General features: G+C 42.6%; 1 pseudogene; it reads right to left on the bottom strand.

Annotated features, from left to right (window-relative positions):
• Positions 1–848: 848 nt before the first annotated feature.
• LOC142574987 (uncharacterized) lies at positions 849–11,725 on the bottom strand (annotated as a pseudogene).
• Between the last annotated feature and the right edge of the window lie 6,359 nt (positions 11,726–18,084).

Below are 18,084 nucleotides of genomic sequence, written 5' to 3'. Positions count from 1 at the left end.
TGCTACTGTGTATGGTTGAGCTCTGTGCCACCAGGTGGCTGCACCGTGCAGACCATTCGCATTTGCCCTTCCGCTCATCTCATGGCTCATCCCGTTACGGCAAAGTCAAGCGGCCAGACTCTGTCCCCTTGCGCTTGCGTTTTCCCTAATACCGGACTCGGGAAACGCTATTGCGTTAGTAATCTTCCGGTGTAAAGTGACGGCCACAAACGCGCAAATCCTGGCGCCGATCGGATAGCGGCAGTCCGATGCGCAGCAGCCAGTTCGCTCGTACGCTGCCTTGCAGAGGGACACGATGTCGCAGCTTGACATATTGCCAGTCGCTACGTTTGCAGTCCACAAGGCAACAAAGTCGAATCATAGTGCTCGCGAAAAGACTGAGACCGACTCTGACCGCGGCGCTCTCTTTAAAATGGAGTACGTTGTAACACAAGCAGACGACACATGCTGTGTGCCGGAAGTGCTTAAGTGTACTGAAAAATTATTCTTGTGCATTCTCTTTATGTTACTTTCTTTTGATAAAAACAAATTAACTAACATTCAAACTATTACGAAGATCATTTGTTTACCATAAAGTTGGAAAAATTACCGATCACGCGCCCTTGTCAGCCAATCGGATAGCTCGCCTCACTGACGTCGTGTGGGTGATTTCGGTCATATGGGTAGGGGCGGCTTAAAATTCCGCCTAGCAGTGCGCTGCGATCGGCAGCGATGTGCATATTTAAAACCTTATAATAAATTACACGCTTTACGCGGAGCACTTATATGTGTCAATTAATGATCAGAAGGACCTACTCTAACGACTCAATACGTTTGTAGAAAATCGTCAAAAGCGTTTCAGGGTCCCTTTAAACGACATCAAGCTCATCAAATGGCTCACCCTTGACAACAACTGTCTGCACAAATCCCAAAAACTGTCCAAAAGCGTATGGGTACGACAGGTTTAAAATAAAATATACAGTCAACAGGAGGATGACTGCCTTCTCAGGTGATGATGGAGGTGGTAAAGCCACGATGTTTTCCTTGCAGGCGATCTTGAAGTTGCCATTGTCTTTCAAAATGCATGGGCCTGGTGGAGACCTGTTGGCAAGTTCTTGTGCCTTCGAAGTAAAACGAAGCAGCAAATTTTAACTACACAATGGATTTAAATTGTGGTGTTCGTGATGATACCTTTTTTAAAAACTAACACCGTATTTACTTGCATAATAATCGCACCCCTGAATTTCGTCGTCAAAATTTGATTTTCTTTTATTTCCCGTGTAATGATCGCACCCCCAACTTGCCATAACGATATGTCGTGTGCCAAGTCTAGCTAATAATGATCACACTTACCATCTGTGGAATGCTACGCGAACTTCTTCAAGACAAGCCAAGCGCTCTGCACGCACCAAACATTCTTAAGTAGATGCCTCATTTTATTACTTTCATCACTTTCCGCGCTTCCATGGCTAAAAAAAAAGCTGCAACCAAACTTGCCTTTATTATGTGTAGGCTCTATAATGGCTGTGGTCAAAAAAGGCGTCTTTCGATCCTTCTCGTCTGCACTCGTGGGCAAGCAACAAATCGCGGGCGGCAACGATAGCAGCCACGTTTACACTGGTACGTTGAAAGTGTACCCTATTCATACGCCGACGCTTGTAACACAGCTAAGATATTCACCCACCCTTAGCGGAAACGTGCCGTATTAGGATAGTAGTGAGGACGGATGCCGGCCATGTGTTTTTATGTCACTGGCAGCTAAGCGCGCCCATCTGTTTCTGTCCCCTCAAAGTGGACATGGCTAGTTATTGCCGCAAACTTGACGACATTAACGATATTATTCATTACTGATACGGAAGAAACTGTTTCAATGCACGTAATGTACTCACGAGAAGAAAAGGAAGTCGCGTTCGGCGTGTTCGGCTTCCTCCGCCGGCCGCCATTTTTGTTTTGGTATGCCGCAACAAACTCGCAACGAAAACAATTTGTTTTCTTTTCGCAGGAAATTTAACCCGCGTAATGATCACACCCCTGATTTTGCATCAATTTTTCTGACAAGGAAGTGCGATCATTATGCGAGTAAATATGGTAATTTATTTCACCGATTTCTTGGTTTCCTTTTTTTCAAGCCTGCAAAAGGTGCCATTGTGCTCAAAAATTCTATCAGTATGCTGTATCGACGATTGCTTAGTTTGAATGGAATTTCTGCTTTATTTCTGAAAAAAAGCATTACACTTTTATGGTTGAATGACCTCAACATCAATCGACTTTTCCAGCCTTGAGGGAGTTTTAGTTATCAACCAAACAATATATTAATGTTTGGGCACTTCATACTTCATGCAACTTTCCACTACAATTAAATATCCTCTTTACTCTATTATGTGCTTTCCAGTGCTGTTACGATGCTTAGCATAACTTACAGGTAAAACATGATTTAAAAAGTGATTCAAATTGCACCTTTCCATATTTTTTTATGTATTTTGTGTACGGAACTACAGCCCAGATGTTTGTTTTTTATCAGTCCCTTTCCATTCAAGAGATCAGAAAGTGCCGTGTCACCGTAGCAAAAACTGCAGCATCAGCCTTCTTGGGTCGAACAAATTCTTCAAGTCCAATGAGACTTTCCCGGTCTAAAACCTCTCGCATTTTGCTTCGCTTGGCCTCCATAGCCTCCACTGTGTCTCTAAACCTGATTTCTGCTTCAAAGGCAAGCTGAAAGAAAAGAAATGCACATTCACTGATAATTTATGGCCCACTGAAAAAAAAAACAGGCCCTAGGATAGCTTCAAATACTTTAATTCTGCTGAACGATATGATGAGAGAAAATGTCACTTTCGCAACACTCAAGCAGCGGAGTTGATTCTATATTCATTTTGATTTAGATGAGATTTTTGAACATTCTTTGTTATAGCAATGACTTTTCACGGTGTTAAAGGTTATAAAATGCAAGCCAGTCTGCGTATATGACCACTCACGTTTTACCATTTATCAAGTGCTACAGACAGCACAGCCGACTAAACATAAATCACAGCTTACAAAATAAAGCACTCTTAACCTTACAGAGCAGACCCACAAGATTTGAAAAAATCATGAGTGATCTTACCACGTCAGGATTGAAAAAGTGTTACGGCAAATCATCCGGTGCATTGGAGCTGCGGGCCTCTGCAGCTGCGGCCAATAGCATTTTCATTCGCCGAAGGTCCATACAAAAGGGGTCTGTGACCATGTCCTCAATTGCCTAGGCACAAAAGCAAAGCAGATAAATAAAGAACAGTACACATCAGCAAATCATACATTATAAAACAGGCTACGTTTTTGTGCTTCTGACAAACCACACATAGTAACATCCATGAAAAAACGCCTGACGTTAGCACTTAAAATGGCTAAATGCATTCCACCTGATCGCAGAACATGTATGCACATAAATTAAAATTGATAGCATAGTTGAAGAGATGGCAAGCAGCTCGTCAACAAAATAATTGCAAAGTCCTCCTGTCTGGAAGCTAGAGCCTAAGGAAATGATGCCGGAGCACAACACAGGTAGTAAAGGCAGTGAGCCAATAAAGCATTTTCATTCGAGAACCTCACATTGTTTTACGCAAGTGCAGCTTCCAAAGTGAGTAGCAGCACAGGCATTCCTTACGTTCCTTGTCTGCCACAGCTGCGGTCATAGCCATAAATGCTTGGACTGACATCCAGGACAACTCTCAATGCCTGTTAACATCTAGTAGTTCCACAAGATACCTTACTTTGCCTGCTGAGAAAAGGCTTACTAATGCAAGAAGTAGTAGGTGGCTGCCTATAAGTGTAATATTGTCAGCTAGCACTTTCAACATAGAGGTAACTAGCTGTTGTCAGGCAATGTTTGAACAAGGCCTTTGAAAAATGAAATTCTCACCTTCAGTTCAAGTAGCGCATCAGGACAAGGGATTGGGTTGCTGGAAGCATGGTCACTTTCTGCAGGCTTCTCAGACACTTTTTTCATCCGAAGCAGCCGCGTTTTCCTCGTTGCACTCACAGATCGCATGAATGCTTTCTGAAATAACGAGTCAACGTTGGAATACATGGAAATATACACCTCACATAGTAGTGGCCTCTCCAGATTATGCGGGAATCGAGTGCTCAATATCGAATGGTTATAAATATGCTATTATACATCTAACATAAGAAACTACATAGCAAATAACTAGGTTACCCAACCAAAATTAAGATCTGTGTTTTTTTTTTTGCCAGGGCCTCTTCCCTCAAACAGCATTTCCGGGAAAGTGTGCGCGGACTGCTACCAAAAGCTTCATACTGCCACCTTCTGACTGCTGTATTTGGACTGTTGATCAAGTTGTTTTCACTGAAAAGTAGTTTTACAACTGATTTGTAATGCAACAATACCAAAACAAAGGCAATCAAAGCTTCAAAGCTGATAGTGCGTACTTACTTCAAGTATGTAATAATTTCGTCTCTTAATTGGGCTTTCATGTGCTGCCTTGTTTTGAGAGGTAAATCATGTCCATTCAAGAATGGGTTCAAATACGAGGAAAACTGCGGTATGCATTCTTTGTTCCATTGCTTGTAAGTCAGTGTTTGCCCTCTGGCCTATACAAGAAGAACCAAAGAATCATTTATGCTTTTATTCGCACATAAAGCACAACAAAACCTGAAACTGATTTGTTTACTTAGAAAATGTTGCAGACCAAGAAATGGGCCAAGCAGGATTGGGGCAGTTATAGTAATACAGGCAAGGCAAAACAACAGACAGGTATATAATATAGTAAAGCACAAGATCAGAATCACAGTTCACAATAATTTTTAATAAATTTTAGTATGCTTCCAGAATAAAAAATATGGTGCGTTCCAATCTGTTATCGTCCGAGGAAAAAAAGAGTATTTAAAATTGTTAGTACGGGCAATGATAGGGGTGAAGTTGTGTGAATGGTATAGTCTTGTGGGACTTGAAGATAATAGAGCAAGGATGTATGTTAGGCCTAGAATAGATTTTTTGCTAGATAGGTGGAAAAGAAATTATACTTATTCAAGTAATCAAAATTAGTTTTATTGAAGAGAGCAAAAAAAACGACTGAAGCATGTTTTTGCTTTGGCATTACATCATTAAGGTCTGAGCATATCCTAACAAATGACAGAAAAGGTTATTACATTGTATATAACGTTCTCAATGTGGCAGCTGGGTGTAGTAGCGAAACAAACAGCGGGCGAAATTGATACCTGCATGCAAAAACAGAGGCCATGGGAGAAGAAATCTCTCCTTTGTGACAACTGTCTCATGCCCAGTCTCCCTTAAAACAAAGCAGTTAATGCCAGGATCATACAGCCGCAGTATTAACACCTTGCACAGAAAGAAATCTTGGCTTGAGACACGAACAATTGTGATGACTTTAGGAAATCCAATGCCCCCAGACGAGGTCCCAGTCATCAACACACTGTGCAGTGCCACTTCAACGTTTTCGCAGAGGACAGACTCCAACGAGCTGCCCACAAATCCAACCAGAGAAGCCGGGAGGCCTGCTTTAACAAAGGTTCGCGTCAGCAAAAACGGCCCATCACTAATAGTTCCAGCATCTCGATCTAAGAAACCACTCCTTGCCTCACCATTCCCGTGCCACATAACATGCGACAGGTTGAGTTGGTAAAACTCGCTCACTGAGAACGGAACATTTTTGAAGTTAAAAAGTTTTTTTTTATTTTGGCAGGGCTTTTTTGCCTTGAAACCTCATAGTCCAATGATGGTGGCCAGGGCCTGCTGTCTTATCTGTTCAACTAAGTGGAGCAGCATGTGAAACTTTGATGTGAAACCAACATCACCATAGCAGGCAAGGTACAGCTTCTGGTGTTTAACAACCTCTGACTCAAGTTCAACTGCTGCAGCACTCACTACTGGCGATAGCATTAGCTGGGCAATTTTACACACTATGATGTAGCACTCAAATGTTGGGCCCAAGTTATTGGTGGCGACAATCCCCTCTATCAATAAAGGTAGGTGCAGCATGAGGATTGCCGTTGCACTCGCTGATGACACTAATGTGAGGAAAACATCAAACAGCCTTGGGTATTCGCTGGAGCTGATTGCCTTCTCAAACTTAAAGTGAGCTATTGCATCATCAAGTTCTCTCCTAGTAAAACTGCGCCGCTTTTGTATCTGGTAATGCAAAAACATGCTTATTTCTCTTGAAATAATGCCTGCGAGGAGCACATGCATTGGATCGAATAGCAGGTCCACAGTTTATGAAAAACCTGTGAAAAGGTTCAATACGGATGGGCCATTGATGCCGCAGGCACCTGATAGCTCAATCCGCTCAGTCACATTAGTTGTACTCATCAACTGCGCCACTTGCCTGCTGATCTCATCATCCGTCCTCAAAGGACATTCTTTTTTCCTGGAATATTTAGAAAAATCACAAGTACGAGCACTGCAACGTCGGCACGCATACCTGACATTTGGTGCAAATGACTCCTTGAACCCAGCAATGTTATGACAGGCAAGACTGTCCCCAAGAAAGGCAAGAACCTGTCCATAAAGCTTCGTTTCTGTTCCTTGTACTGTGAAGACAATACCTTTAGCTGCAAGTTTATTTACTGTTGAAGGAAAGTCCTGCAGCAATTCTGTTTTAGGCTCAGTGGTTTTAAGATCGTTTGACTGGCCTACTGCAAGAAAGAAAATTGAGTTCATTTGTGAACGCTTGGAAGGTGGAAAATTTGCAAACATGATATAGAAGATCGTCAGTTTTGCACAGGCCCGTCGCTTCATTCCCAATAGATTAGCCATCTCCACATCATCACAGTAGACTAGTAGTCCGTGAGCATTCCTTTGCTTTTTGAGCAGTGCATGACTGCGAAATCTCACACCATCATTAAAATCTCTGAGGCAGCCATCGCCAGATGAGGAGATTCGACGTAAGAGGTATTGGGCTGTCCCTGGGTGCCTCAGGAGGCTTGCCAAAAGTTGCCTCAGTGGCATGTAATAAGCTTTAGAGACATTCGGAAGTATTTTCTCACAAGGCCTCACATAAATGTTGTTATGCCCATACAAAAGCTTTCTCCCCTTGTCATTTTTCAGCTGTGAAATATCTAAATAAAAATCTTTTGCACGAAACATCTCTGACACACCTTGAACAACAGCATCAACAACAGTTTTCGTACACCTGTGCTTCCCTTCTAGGATACGGCACAAGTCTGAAAGTCGTGCTTCATCGCTTAATGAAGGGTCTGGCACTCATACTCAAGGTCAACACTAAGATACTCTGGGCTTAATGGTGCACAACCAGCCCTCACCACGGGTATCCCAGCAGTTCTTAAAGAGACTGCGTGGTTCTCATCCCAGTGCTTCTTGTATCGTGCAAGAGCACCAAATGTTACAGTGCAGGTGAAACAGGTGTACCGCTTAATTCCAGAGTGAGCCTCACTCATATGGTTGGCAAAGCGGCTAAAGTACTTAGTTGAAAATCTACAGCGCTGGCACATATGAGTAAACTCTACCGGCAGGTTTGCAGGGGATGGAGCTAACACATGAAGTTGAGGCTGGGACATTCGAGGTGCTGGCGCCAAAGCAGAAGGCAAGAGATCCCTTATCACGTCGGGTGAAGTTAAATATGAGTCTGTCACCATCGCGGTGTGCTACAGATTGGATGAAATTGAAGGGGATGGTGTTGGGGCTGAGACTTCAGCTGAAGCCTGGGGCTCTAGCTCCACCGCTGCCGTTGGCTGTGCTTTCGCAGCCACCATTTCTCCTCTCGCCAGGGGAGGAGCAACTGCAACACATCCCAGATGCGCTACGTTATGTTCTGAACAATAGCGACGATCATGATAACTTGACAGATTTCAAGCTTTTTCTGCGCATACCTAAAACAGTTCAGCAAGCCTGTTGCGGTGTGGCACTAAGGCATTTCTTGCCAAAAACTTCACATCGTACTTCCGTTAATGCTTATTTTCCCATGTATAAGTAAAGTGTATTCTAAAAAGTATTATCCATATTATGTTTATAATCCATAAACATTTTCCTTCATAATCCAAAGTGCCCACCAAAGCTGCCATTTGCCCACATTTACATTGAATAAATGAGCTCTCCTTAATGCAAACAACTTGGTCATTTAAAATTCTAATAGGCAATGCTCTGAATATTGTTTCGTGATTTACGATATTCTGCAACGTTTCCTGCACACTTGCACCGTTTTGTGATTATAAATCTCTCTAAACAATACTCCACTTTTCAGCGGAAGATAAAAAAATGCATAATAAAAGCTATGTCCTGCCTTTAAGGGCCCTGAGATGAATTTGTTGAAGGTTTATATGTGGCTGGATGCATTGCACAATATAATGGACATTTAGAGGATATCTACAGCATTAGCTGGCTGCAATGCACGGAAAGAGCAAACATGTGCAGTTCACAGCCCCTGCACCAAGTACCGCAACAAAGTTACACTGGTTTGCAGTGTGGTTTCATACTATCTCAACCATCAAAATTCAAATATCCTCCCACAATACATGCAATATCGGCTTTTCATTTGCTCACGCATTGGTTGTGCCATTTGAAGATAATATAAATCTGCTAAATGTATTCCGGCGAACTTTAGCATCCGGTGGAAGTCATAGCCGACGTCCGAAAAGCGGAGGGGAGGGAGGTGCAAGGAAACGGTACTTTGGTACTTTCAAGCCCTGTTTTACTTAAAGATATGCATATTAATTGAATGAAAAACTAAGAACACAGCCTATGCATTCTGGGCTCCAGTAATGTTTTAGGCAATGTTTACAACTTAATTCAGTGTCCCTTTAAAGTTTGCACATTAGGTCTTTACACTTACGAAAAGTGCCAACAAAATTGTTCTAACACTGCATGCTATTGCCAGTTTTTTAGGTCTATACTAACTTTATGTATAAATTTAACCGCACATTCAAACTGCAGCAATTTTCAGCTTTAAACAACACCTGTCCTTGCATAAAATCAAAATACTAAACACAGAGCCTTTCACTTAGGCTTCAAGTGCTAAAATATAAAATTAATCCGGTAATATTTTGCAGTCTGTCAGTCAGCACAGTGTTATTTTACACAATGAAATACATTGATACATCTGCCTACGGAAAAGTTTTTCAGGCAAACATTGGAAATAAAAATAATTGCGAGTGCTTTCAATTTACTGGCTTCCAAGAACGTGAGGTCTCCAGGTCCTGTTGCGAAAGAAAGATCATTTCTATAGTGAGTAACTTATCTCTCAGTGGACCGATGTGTGCATTGTGGTTTTTGGTAGTACACAATAAAGTAAGGTACACAGTTTACAGCTCTTTAAGGAAGAACTCTACAGCATTTCCAAGTACTTTCATTTTCGGTTTTTACGAAAATTTCAAAGTAGATTACAGTTGTGAGTTTGCTTCGTAAGAAGACTGCAGGATTTGTAAGTCGGCTGCTAAGAATGCAGTAAATGATATATCTATGAAACCTCACTAAACCATACATCACAAGGCAAGACTGCTCACAAAGCACTAATAGGCATAACCGATTATAACACTAGAACACCTAAAGAAGAATGTGGTGGGGGTGCTTGTTTAGGGGTGCGAGAGTGCTTATTTTTTCATCTTGTGCTTAACAACGGCGCAAAGAAATGGGGATGAAAAGGGAACACGTACACCACGTGGGACTTGGAACTTCCCATTTCAGTACTACCAGATTCTAGTCGGAAATTTGGCACCATGCTGTTGCACGTCGACCCTTTTCATCCCCATTTTTATGCGCCATTGTTTACAAGTATCATGCCTGTACTCGCCCACGTCAACCTTTTTCGACTTTTCCATCCCAGAAATGGCTTAGCAAGTACACAGTGACAAAGGTTTACTGTACTTGTCATTTCAGTAACAGGCCAAATAATAACCTTCACTACACAAAGCATTGGATTTTCCCGTAATTATAGTAGCATGTCCGTCAACATCAGGTGCTCTACTGTCAGCAATGAGTTGCTAAGACATTTGCTCGAAACACAACATTTGCTTGAAACGCTTATAGGGGTTTTAATTTTGGGGGGGTAATACTCTTAGCGGAGTAGTAAATCAGAGAATCAAACATGACGTGTGCACCACTGCATGTTTTTCGCTTTTGCAGCATCAGCTTCAATGCATGCTATAAAAAAATTTTAGTATGGCCACACTGAGCCAACCTAGTAGAAGAATATGCTAAACAAATGACCATAAAGCCTTCTCCAAACGACCCAAAAGAGTCATTCTAATAAGAAACAGCATACCTTCGCTTGTTCCTGGGTGCATCGCATATGATGCAGTAACTGATGGTGCACAAAAAAAAGAAATATAATTGTAGTTACAATTAGGTAATCTCTTTTATATTATAAATATGTACTGGTTCTGTTGTACTTGAGCACACAGAAAAACTAAAAAAGAAAGAACAAGAATGAAAGTGAAGAAAGAGATCCCACATGTCCTAGATACCTTGCTCCTTTCTATATATTGCTGTTTCGAGGCGTTTTTTTCGTTTGCAATGCTCAACTGACCCAATTATGACCCCACAGACCAAAATCGATCAGAAGGCTTGCTTATCATTCAGGACAGGTGCTTAACTAAAAAATTGGAGAGGAGCCTCTTTACAAAGCAAAATAAACCATCCACTGCTGAAGGCCTGGCAAGGTTTCATTGCTAAACACAAAGGCATAAAAATATTTTAACATATTTTAGGCTCTGGTGAATGTCCACATAATATACACCACCCAAGTGGCACTCTTTCGTGGCTTACAGGCTCCACAGTGCGCCGGAACCCGTCGCACTCGCAACAACGACCCCTGTGTCACTGAAACTACCGGCGTTGCAGTCGCGTCTTTCGTCATGCGCCGCGCGTCGTCTGCTCTTGCTGCGACGCGTCATTTGCACCCACTGGCCTGTAGGCCCTTATCCGTCGGTAAATGTAGTTTAGATACGCAGTCTGAGTTTTGTGACAAACCTGACGCGCGTAAGTAACGGGTGCTTCACGGTGTCTGTGCACTATCGGCGCTGCACTGACGTACCTCTCGCGCAGCGCGCATCGTCTACTCCTGCGATGTCATATCTGCGGTGGGTCGTTTTCCCCAACTGGCCTGTGCCGTTCGCTCTTTGACGACTGTGTTTTGGCTGCCCGCACAATATTTTAGGCCAAGGACCCTTGAATCACATGTCTAGCTAGTCTTTAGAGGCTGCAACTACACCGCAAATGAGCGGTCGTGCGCTGCGATTCCGCTTTTAAACCAACTCTTTCCCTATAATAGCGCCACGGTGCTCCCTTCATCGGGGGCTTTATTTTTTGCTGCTTATTCTTAAGATGTGTCGTAATTAAAGACGTCGAGCGCCTGTGCAGACGTACGGACATTAACACCACACGCCCAGCAGCCGCTTGAGACAACGCTGTGGTGACTTGATCCACCCCCGTCAACGCTCCTTCGCATAATAAATTTAATTGACACAGGCATTTTTATAGCTGTCCGCGGATATTATGGGACGTGCAAATGAGTTGGAAGTGATCTCTGAGCAGTGACAAGGACGAAGTTAAATACTGTGAACATATTTAGGTCAAAGCTTAATTAATTCATTTTCTTTTTGACGAACAAAACAAACAACAAACACAATGGCGCTTTTTATTTACTTTGTACACAAAAAAGTCAAAGCAATTTTGCCCTCTTTCTGGTTGTTTGCACCTGCTCTTTCAGCGAGTTATCGACGCCAATCAGCACAGGTTATATACGAAATAAATTGCGTTAGCTCACCTGTCCATATTTGTGCTTGAGCAAATGGTTTCGTACACTCTTTAGGGCATGTGGCACATCTCACAGGAAATAAAGGTACATGCGCTCAGGCAGGCATGGATGTGGAATCTTGTGAGAAAGTGAAGTTACGCTGCCGCTGATTGCCATCTGCTGCCACATCGAGCGATTGTTCCCAGCTCCGTCACTGACTACGGCGATCACCATAGCACTATGTTTATGCAATCGCATTACTGCTTGCAACACCAGCTCTACTAAAATCTTGCCAGGCGCAGCAACTTTCTTGGCAAAGGTGGCAATCGGTTGCAGCCAGCTCTCCAGAAGTGCTACGAACATCAGCACGAGCGCATGATCTGCAAGTTTGTCAGTTCCTTCATTTGAAATACCACCGTATTCCACAAAACCATCAATTTTGAAGGTTGACTTGTTGAAATTGTGCGCCTGGCGTAACTTAAGTTCATCCAATATCAGTGTGCCGAATTTCTTCCCATCTGCTCTGTTGCCCAGCTGTTTCCCAATAGCTTCCATACAGAGAGGATTGAACCCATACTTGCATATGGTATTCCTTTCAGAATTTGTGTGAGACGGCTCAGGGAGGGCAAGGGCAGCATGTTCATGTCAGATAGAAGCTTATATGCTCGAGGGCTCGCTATCCTCAGCATTGAACAATTCAGAAGCCAATCTGCATTGTACCGCGCCACACGGAGACTTTGCTTTCAACTGTTTAAACGATGTCATAAATGCAAGTAGCTGTAAAGGCTGAAGTTCGGCCAACGCTTCCTCGATTCTGTTATCGGGCATTTTAGAAAGCCTTTTCTTCAGAGCCAAAATTTCCTTCTTTTGCTTTTGATGCGCAGCAGCCGCCCTAAGCAGCCTCTTCACATTGCGTAGTTTCTGATATCGCTTGAGCGTTGTGCTCGAAGCCTTAATACTCAGTCGAAGTTTCCCCTGTAGACAGAGACAACGCGTGCAGACTATAGTTGCTTTGTAAGTACATTGCACTGCTTGTGGTGCATATTATCTGATGTCGCCGTGTCACGCTGGCCTGCTTTCACGCCCGCACATATGTTCAAGCTGTCTGCTTCTCTCAGGATTCTTTCCACATTTGCAATGCTAGTCGCAGCTCGAAATAGCCTCTTGTGAATTTCGCTGTAGCCGTTTATGCAGCAAGTACCATCCTCTTCAAGCACAACAGTTTTCATTACTCGCAGATGCCCGTCTACCAGTTGCCTCATATAAAATACTCCACATCGCTTCTCTGTTGCGTCGTCCTAAACAATTTCGAACTTCCAGAGCGCAGAAGGCAGTGTCACGTTCGTGAGCTTGTTGACCGCAAAGTGTTAGCGCATATCTCCGAAGTTCCTTCTTCCAAGCCCAACAGCAGGCTTGGAGTTGAAGCGCTGTCACTACAAGCTTCGCCCGATGTACTTGCCGGCACTTGGCTCGTTCTTTCGGCGGACGTCGCTTTCGCTTCAAATTTATTTACTTTTTTTTGCTTTGAGATGTGCTCAGGCAGCCCAGGAAAGAGCCGAGGAAGTGGGCCGGGAACAAGCATCCATTTCCCGCGTGGTATCAATATTTCTTTGTTACCCACAACATGCTTGTAGTATTTCAAAATGTCGTCGTCCTCAAAGTGGCGTTCGCACACTTTTGATTTGTTTGTGAGGCGCTTGTCTTTTTGGTGTAGCATGAGTTCCAAACTGTTAAACTCTCCAGCGTCTTGCGGCGGTGCGAAAAAATGGTGACTAGGGGCATCGTGTCTCAGGCCGCTGGTGCATCCGGGGGCAAAACTTCTTGCTGTCATGAGACGCCGAAAGGCTTCTTCAAGAAACTTTTCAAGAGAGCAAATCACGACACATCACACAACACCTACAAAACGCAGAAGGATAACGGCAGACGATGCAGCGCAACCAACATGAAACCTGAAGTGAAAACAGAAGTCAAGTTTCAAGTTCATTACCAAAAACGCATTTACAATACCTAGCTCAGATATGACAAATTTTCACAAAGAGGCTCAAAATTGAGAACTGTGAAATAACTACTTCTTAAAATAAAAACCAGAAATCTACCAGATATGGAGAAACTTCTATCAGGAACGAAACAAAAAGTGACGAAAGACGCCATAGCAGCGCCGCTAGTTCGCGTGACCACCACTTTGGCCATCTCCCGAGCGGAGCTGTGAAGCTGAAGTATGCCTAAGAACGTTGGTAGTAATTGTAGCCCCACTGTACTGCGTGTCATAACGCAAACCGCGCCGGCGATAAGGTGGCCTATGAGGTGGCTCCGGCGAGCCGGAGAGGAGAGCTCGACAGACGTCGCGCATGCGCATCTGGACGTAGTGATTGGATGGGCGATGTGGCCCGTGGCCAGCCCGCGGAACAGCGCGTGAAAACTACGGGGCCGTCGCAGCTTTTCTTTTTTCTTTTTTTTTCTGTCCGCAAATGACAACGCGCCGCGCGCCCTCAGGGCGCAGTCTTTAGATATTAACACGTTAATACGCACAATTATATAAACATATATTGTACTTAATGCATACAATATAAGTGATACAGGTGTTAATGTATATTATAAAGAAATTAGCACACCGCTTAACACGTTAATTTCTACTAAAGTTGTTTCGCGCTGCTGGCCGTGAGCACGCGCAATAACCGTGCATAATTTTTGAAGAACTCTTTTCAGCGTTGCTGCTTAGAATAAGCGCAAAATGTACGCTGCTTCATTTGCTGCGTTTCTTTGACCACAGCAAGCCTGGTCATTACGAAAAAATATTATGCGACGCTATTTGATATACACATGACAAATTACTTGCATATAGCCAGGGGAAAGTGTAGCACCGTTTATTAGGAAAGAATGCACCGGCCAGTTTCATAAGCTATTTTTTTTTGTTCTAAACGCCAGCACTGCAGGAAAACAATAAACAAGGCAGCAGCGGGAGATGGAAGGGTCATTCGGTAAGCTACAGTTACCATGAAGAAATCGATGTTTACACTGCGAATTTTTCCTTTATTGAAGTGCATAATTTAGAAAGATATTATGATATCAGTAATAATACACAGCGTTTACTGCAGATACTGCGAAGTATTTTAAGTTTTCTAAGTTTAATTTCGTTCCTCAGTTTAATTTATAAGTATAATTTCTAAGTTTAATTTCGTTGTAAAGGCAATGAAGGATGGATGCTCGCCAGGAAATGACGATATTAGCGCACCCCCAGCAAGGCCGTACTTCCATTACTTGTGGGTCCTCTAGTATATAATTGTAATCTCATATTAGAGACCGGTATATTCCCTGATGACACGAAAGTTGCACGCGTGACCTTAATATTCAAAGGAGGAGGAAAAAAGTATCTAAATAATTACAGACCTATTTCTGTTTTGCCGCTATTTTCTAAGATCCCCGATCGCATAAAATACACGAGGTTAAACAAATTTTTAAATGCTCATAATATAATATGTAAACAACAATATGGATCTCAGGCTGGAAAATCAACGGAGACAGCACTGCTATTCATAAAGGACCGTATTTTGGAAAACTTTGAACAGAAACTATATACACTGGGCATTTTTCTTGACTTCCGAAAAGCCTTTGATTCCATTAAACATGAAATTCTGATGGAAAAACTAGGAAAGTATGGTATCAGAGGAATAGCACATGAGCTGATAGACAGTTACCTCAAAGGAAGAAAACAATACACTAGTATGAATCAATTTTTGTCAGATATAGGAATAATTAAGTACGGTGTGCCGCAAGGATCTATTCTTGGGCCTTTGTTATTTATTTTATACATCAATGACCTCGTTAACATCCCCTTGACACCTGATATTATCCTTTACGCGGATGACACTAATGTCTTCTTTTCTGGTCCAAATCTAGCCTCAATTGAAGAACATGCAAATCAATGGCTGAGTCAGCTACAGATCTGGTTAAATAACAATGAACTTGACTTAAATATAAAGAAAACACAATATATTATTTTCCGCCCCAAAAACAAGCCCTTGAATCATCACGCCCAACTACAAATCTATAATACCAATCTATTGCCAACAAATTCTTGCCGCTTCCTGGGCGTCTGTTTCAAATATGACTTAACATGGACAGATCACGTGGATCAGGTGCGTTTGAAAGCACGTAGGTCTATCGGTTTGTTGCAACGCGTCAAATATCTTTTACCTCTGCGATTGAGAAAGCAGATTTATTTTTCCATACTTCACTCCTATTTCATGTACTGTCAGCTAGTTTGGGGTACATGTAACAAATCGGATTCAGACCGCCTTTTTTCGCTTCAGTTCAGAGCGTTGAAGACGGTATTCCGTTCCGCACTTATTACCAAAGAATCCCTGTACGACGCAGTTAAAGTACTGCCATACTTTCAACTTTACAGTTTCTCATTGGCTGTGCTTATTTTTCATAACATTAAGCATGATTTTACATCCTTCTGCACTAAGTACTTAAACAGGAACCTTGCCTATAACTTGCGCACTGTATCGATGGTTTGGTTGAAGTCACGCACAAATTATGGTACTCAGATCATAGACAATCAAATAGATTCACTCTGTAACACTTATCCTTTAATGATCAACTGCATAAATGATTGCAGAACACGTTTTCAATTTAAGAAAACAAATGAAAATGATGCTTTCTTGTCCAGCCTCTTTTGCTTACAATTGTACCTTTCTATTATCTTGAGCAAGTGCAATCTGAATGATTATCGACATCATTGTCTCCGTGAATTAGAATGATGTAATCAATGTATAATATCAAATCATAGGATAATTTGTCATATGTGAAACAGCATTGTATTTCGGAATTCCCACTGATTTCATTGATCTCACAATGTAGTGCAGTATTTTGTCAAGCCGACCGGCTGTCATAATGTGTGATCCCGAGGTGAAGGCCCTGTCAGGAGGCATTGTTGCCTCCTTTTTCCGCGCCTCGTGGACATCTAGTACCACCTACGTATGTTCAAATAAACTGAATTGAATTGAATTGAATCGTATATAGAGTCGAGCATTCCCTGCAAACTGATATTTTTGTTTACTTGTGGAAATCAAAGAGCCATCACGACCACAGAAATGCAACCACACTTGAGTGCGTATCAGCAAACGTAATATGCCGCAACGTGACCCAAGCTCCATTATAACTGAAGGCTGTAGTCATTGACATATTGCTTGTTAGTCAAATGCACAACACGTGATATCCTCAATAATTATTTCGTAACCGAGGTGTCCAGAAAAGTGCGCTGTCCACCAGAATTTCATAAGCCCAGGCAGTTATGGGCTTCGTCCAAACAGCAGAGTAGGCACCGAAAGACCCCAGACCTTGTAGAATTAAAGTTGTTGATTTTAGACGCACTGAAGTAAAATGGAGAGACGAGCTAGTTGGTGAACATTCGTCATTGAAACTTAAGCGCAAACTGAGACAAGCACAAGAGAGGGCAACGACACCAACGCTTTGGTGTACTGCACGTCTGAAATTAGTGACAGCAAGACCATGCAGCTTCACAAAGGCCGCTTGAGCGTCGCAGACCACCTGACAAGAGGTTCCTGCACGTTCTGCTTTTCGCTAAGATATATCCTTTGCTTGCTTCGTTTAAACTTTTTACGGCGCTGTTGAACACGGATATTTTTTAAAGGTAAAATGACATAACTAAAAATCCTCTTTAGCAGTTTATAGCTGTCTGCTGTAAGATAGCTTCACAGATATAGCCTAAGTTTCTGCAATTTTATATGCCATGGGTGTATGTGTCAAAGGTATCTTTGCCCAAAGAGCACCAACTTTATATGTGGTGCAACGCACACTTCACTGCAGTGCACCAGTTATGTGGAACAAGACACAAGTAAAAAATATACAAGCGCACTGTCTAGAAATTTTACTGGGACCTAAGTGAAACGATAACTGGATCATACAACACCACCTCCCCCCTTTACTGAGTTCCAGATAAGAACGATAAACATAAAGAAAACAGAACGAACGTTCCACATAAGATCCACTTATATGTCTCGTTCCACTTATTAACAGTTCGGATACATATAAAAATATATGGATCACCTTTCTAACTGGAACTTATATGGAACCAGATTAAGAGTGTGGGCACGTCGGGCAGCGTCATCGGCGAGGTGATTAGCAACGACGCCACAATGTCCCGGCAGCCACTGAAATACGATATCATGTCCTCGTTAGAAGCGCAATGGCAGGTTTCGTTGATTTGTGACACCAGCTGTTCATAATTGCCACGTCGTAAACTTCGCAAGCTCTGGAGGGCTGCTTTCAAATCACAAAACATTGCGCATTTGTTCGGCGGTTCTTTTTCAATGTACAGTAGAACCCCGCTGTTACGTTCCTCACTGCTGCGCTTTCCCGGCTGCTACGTCGT

The sequence above is a fragment of the Dermacentor variabilis genome, chromosome 3 (genome assembly GCF_050947875.1).
Source record: "Dermacentor variabilis isolate Ectoservices chromosome 3, ASM5094787v1, whole genome shotgun sequence".
In the NCBI taxonomy this organism is placed as follows: Eukaryota; Metazoa; Arthropoda; class Arachnida; order Ixodida; family Ixodidae; genus Dermacentor; species Dermacentor variabilis.
The sequence above is the reverse complement of the archived record's forward strand: the minus strand, read 5'-3'. Positions and strand labels throughout refer to the sequence as shown.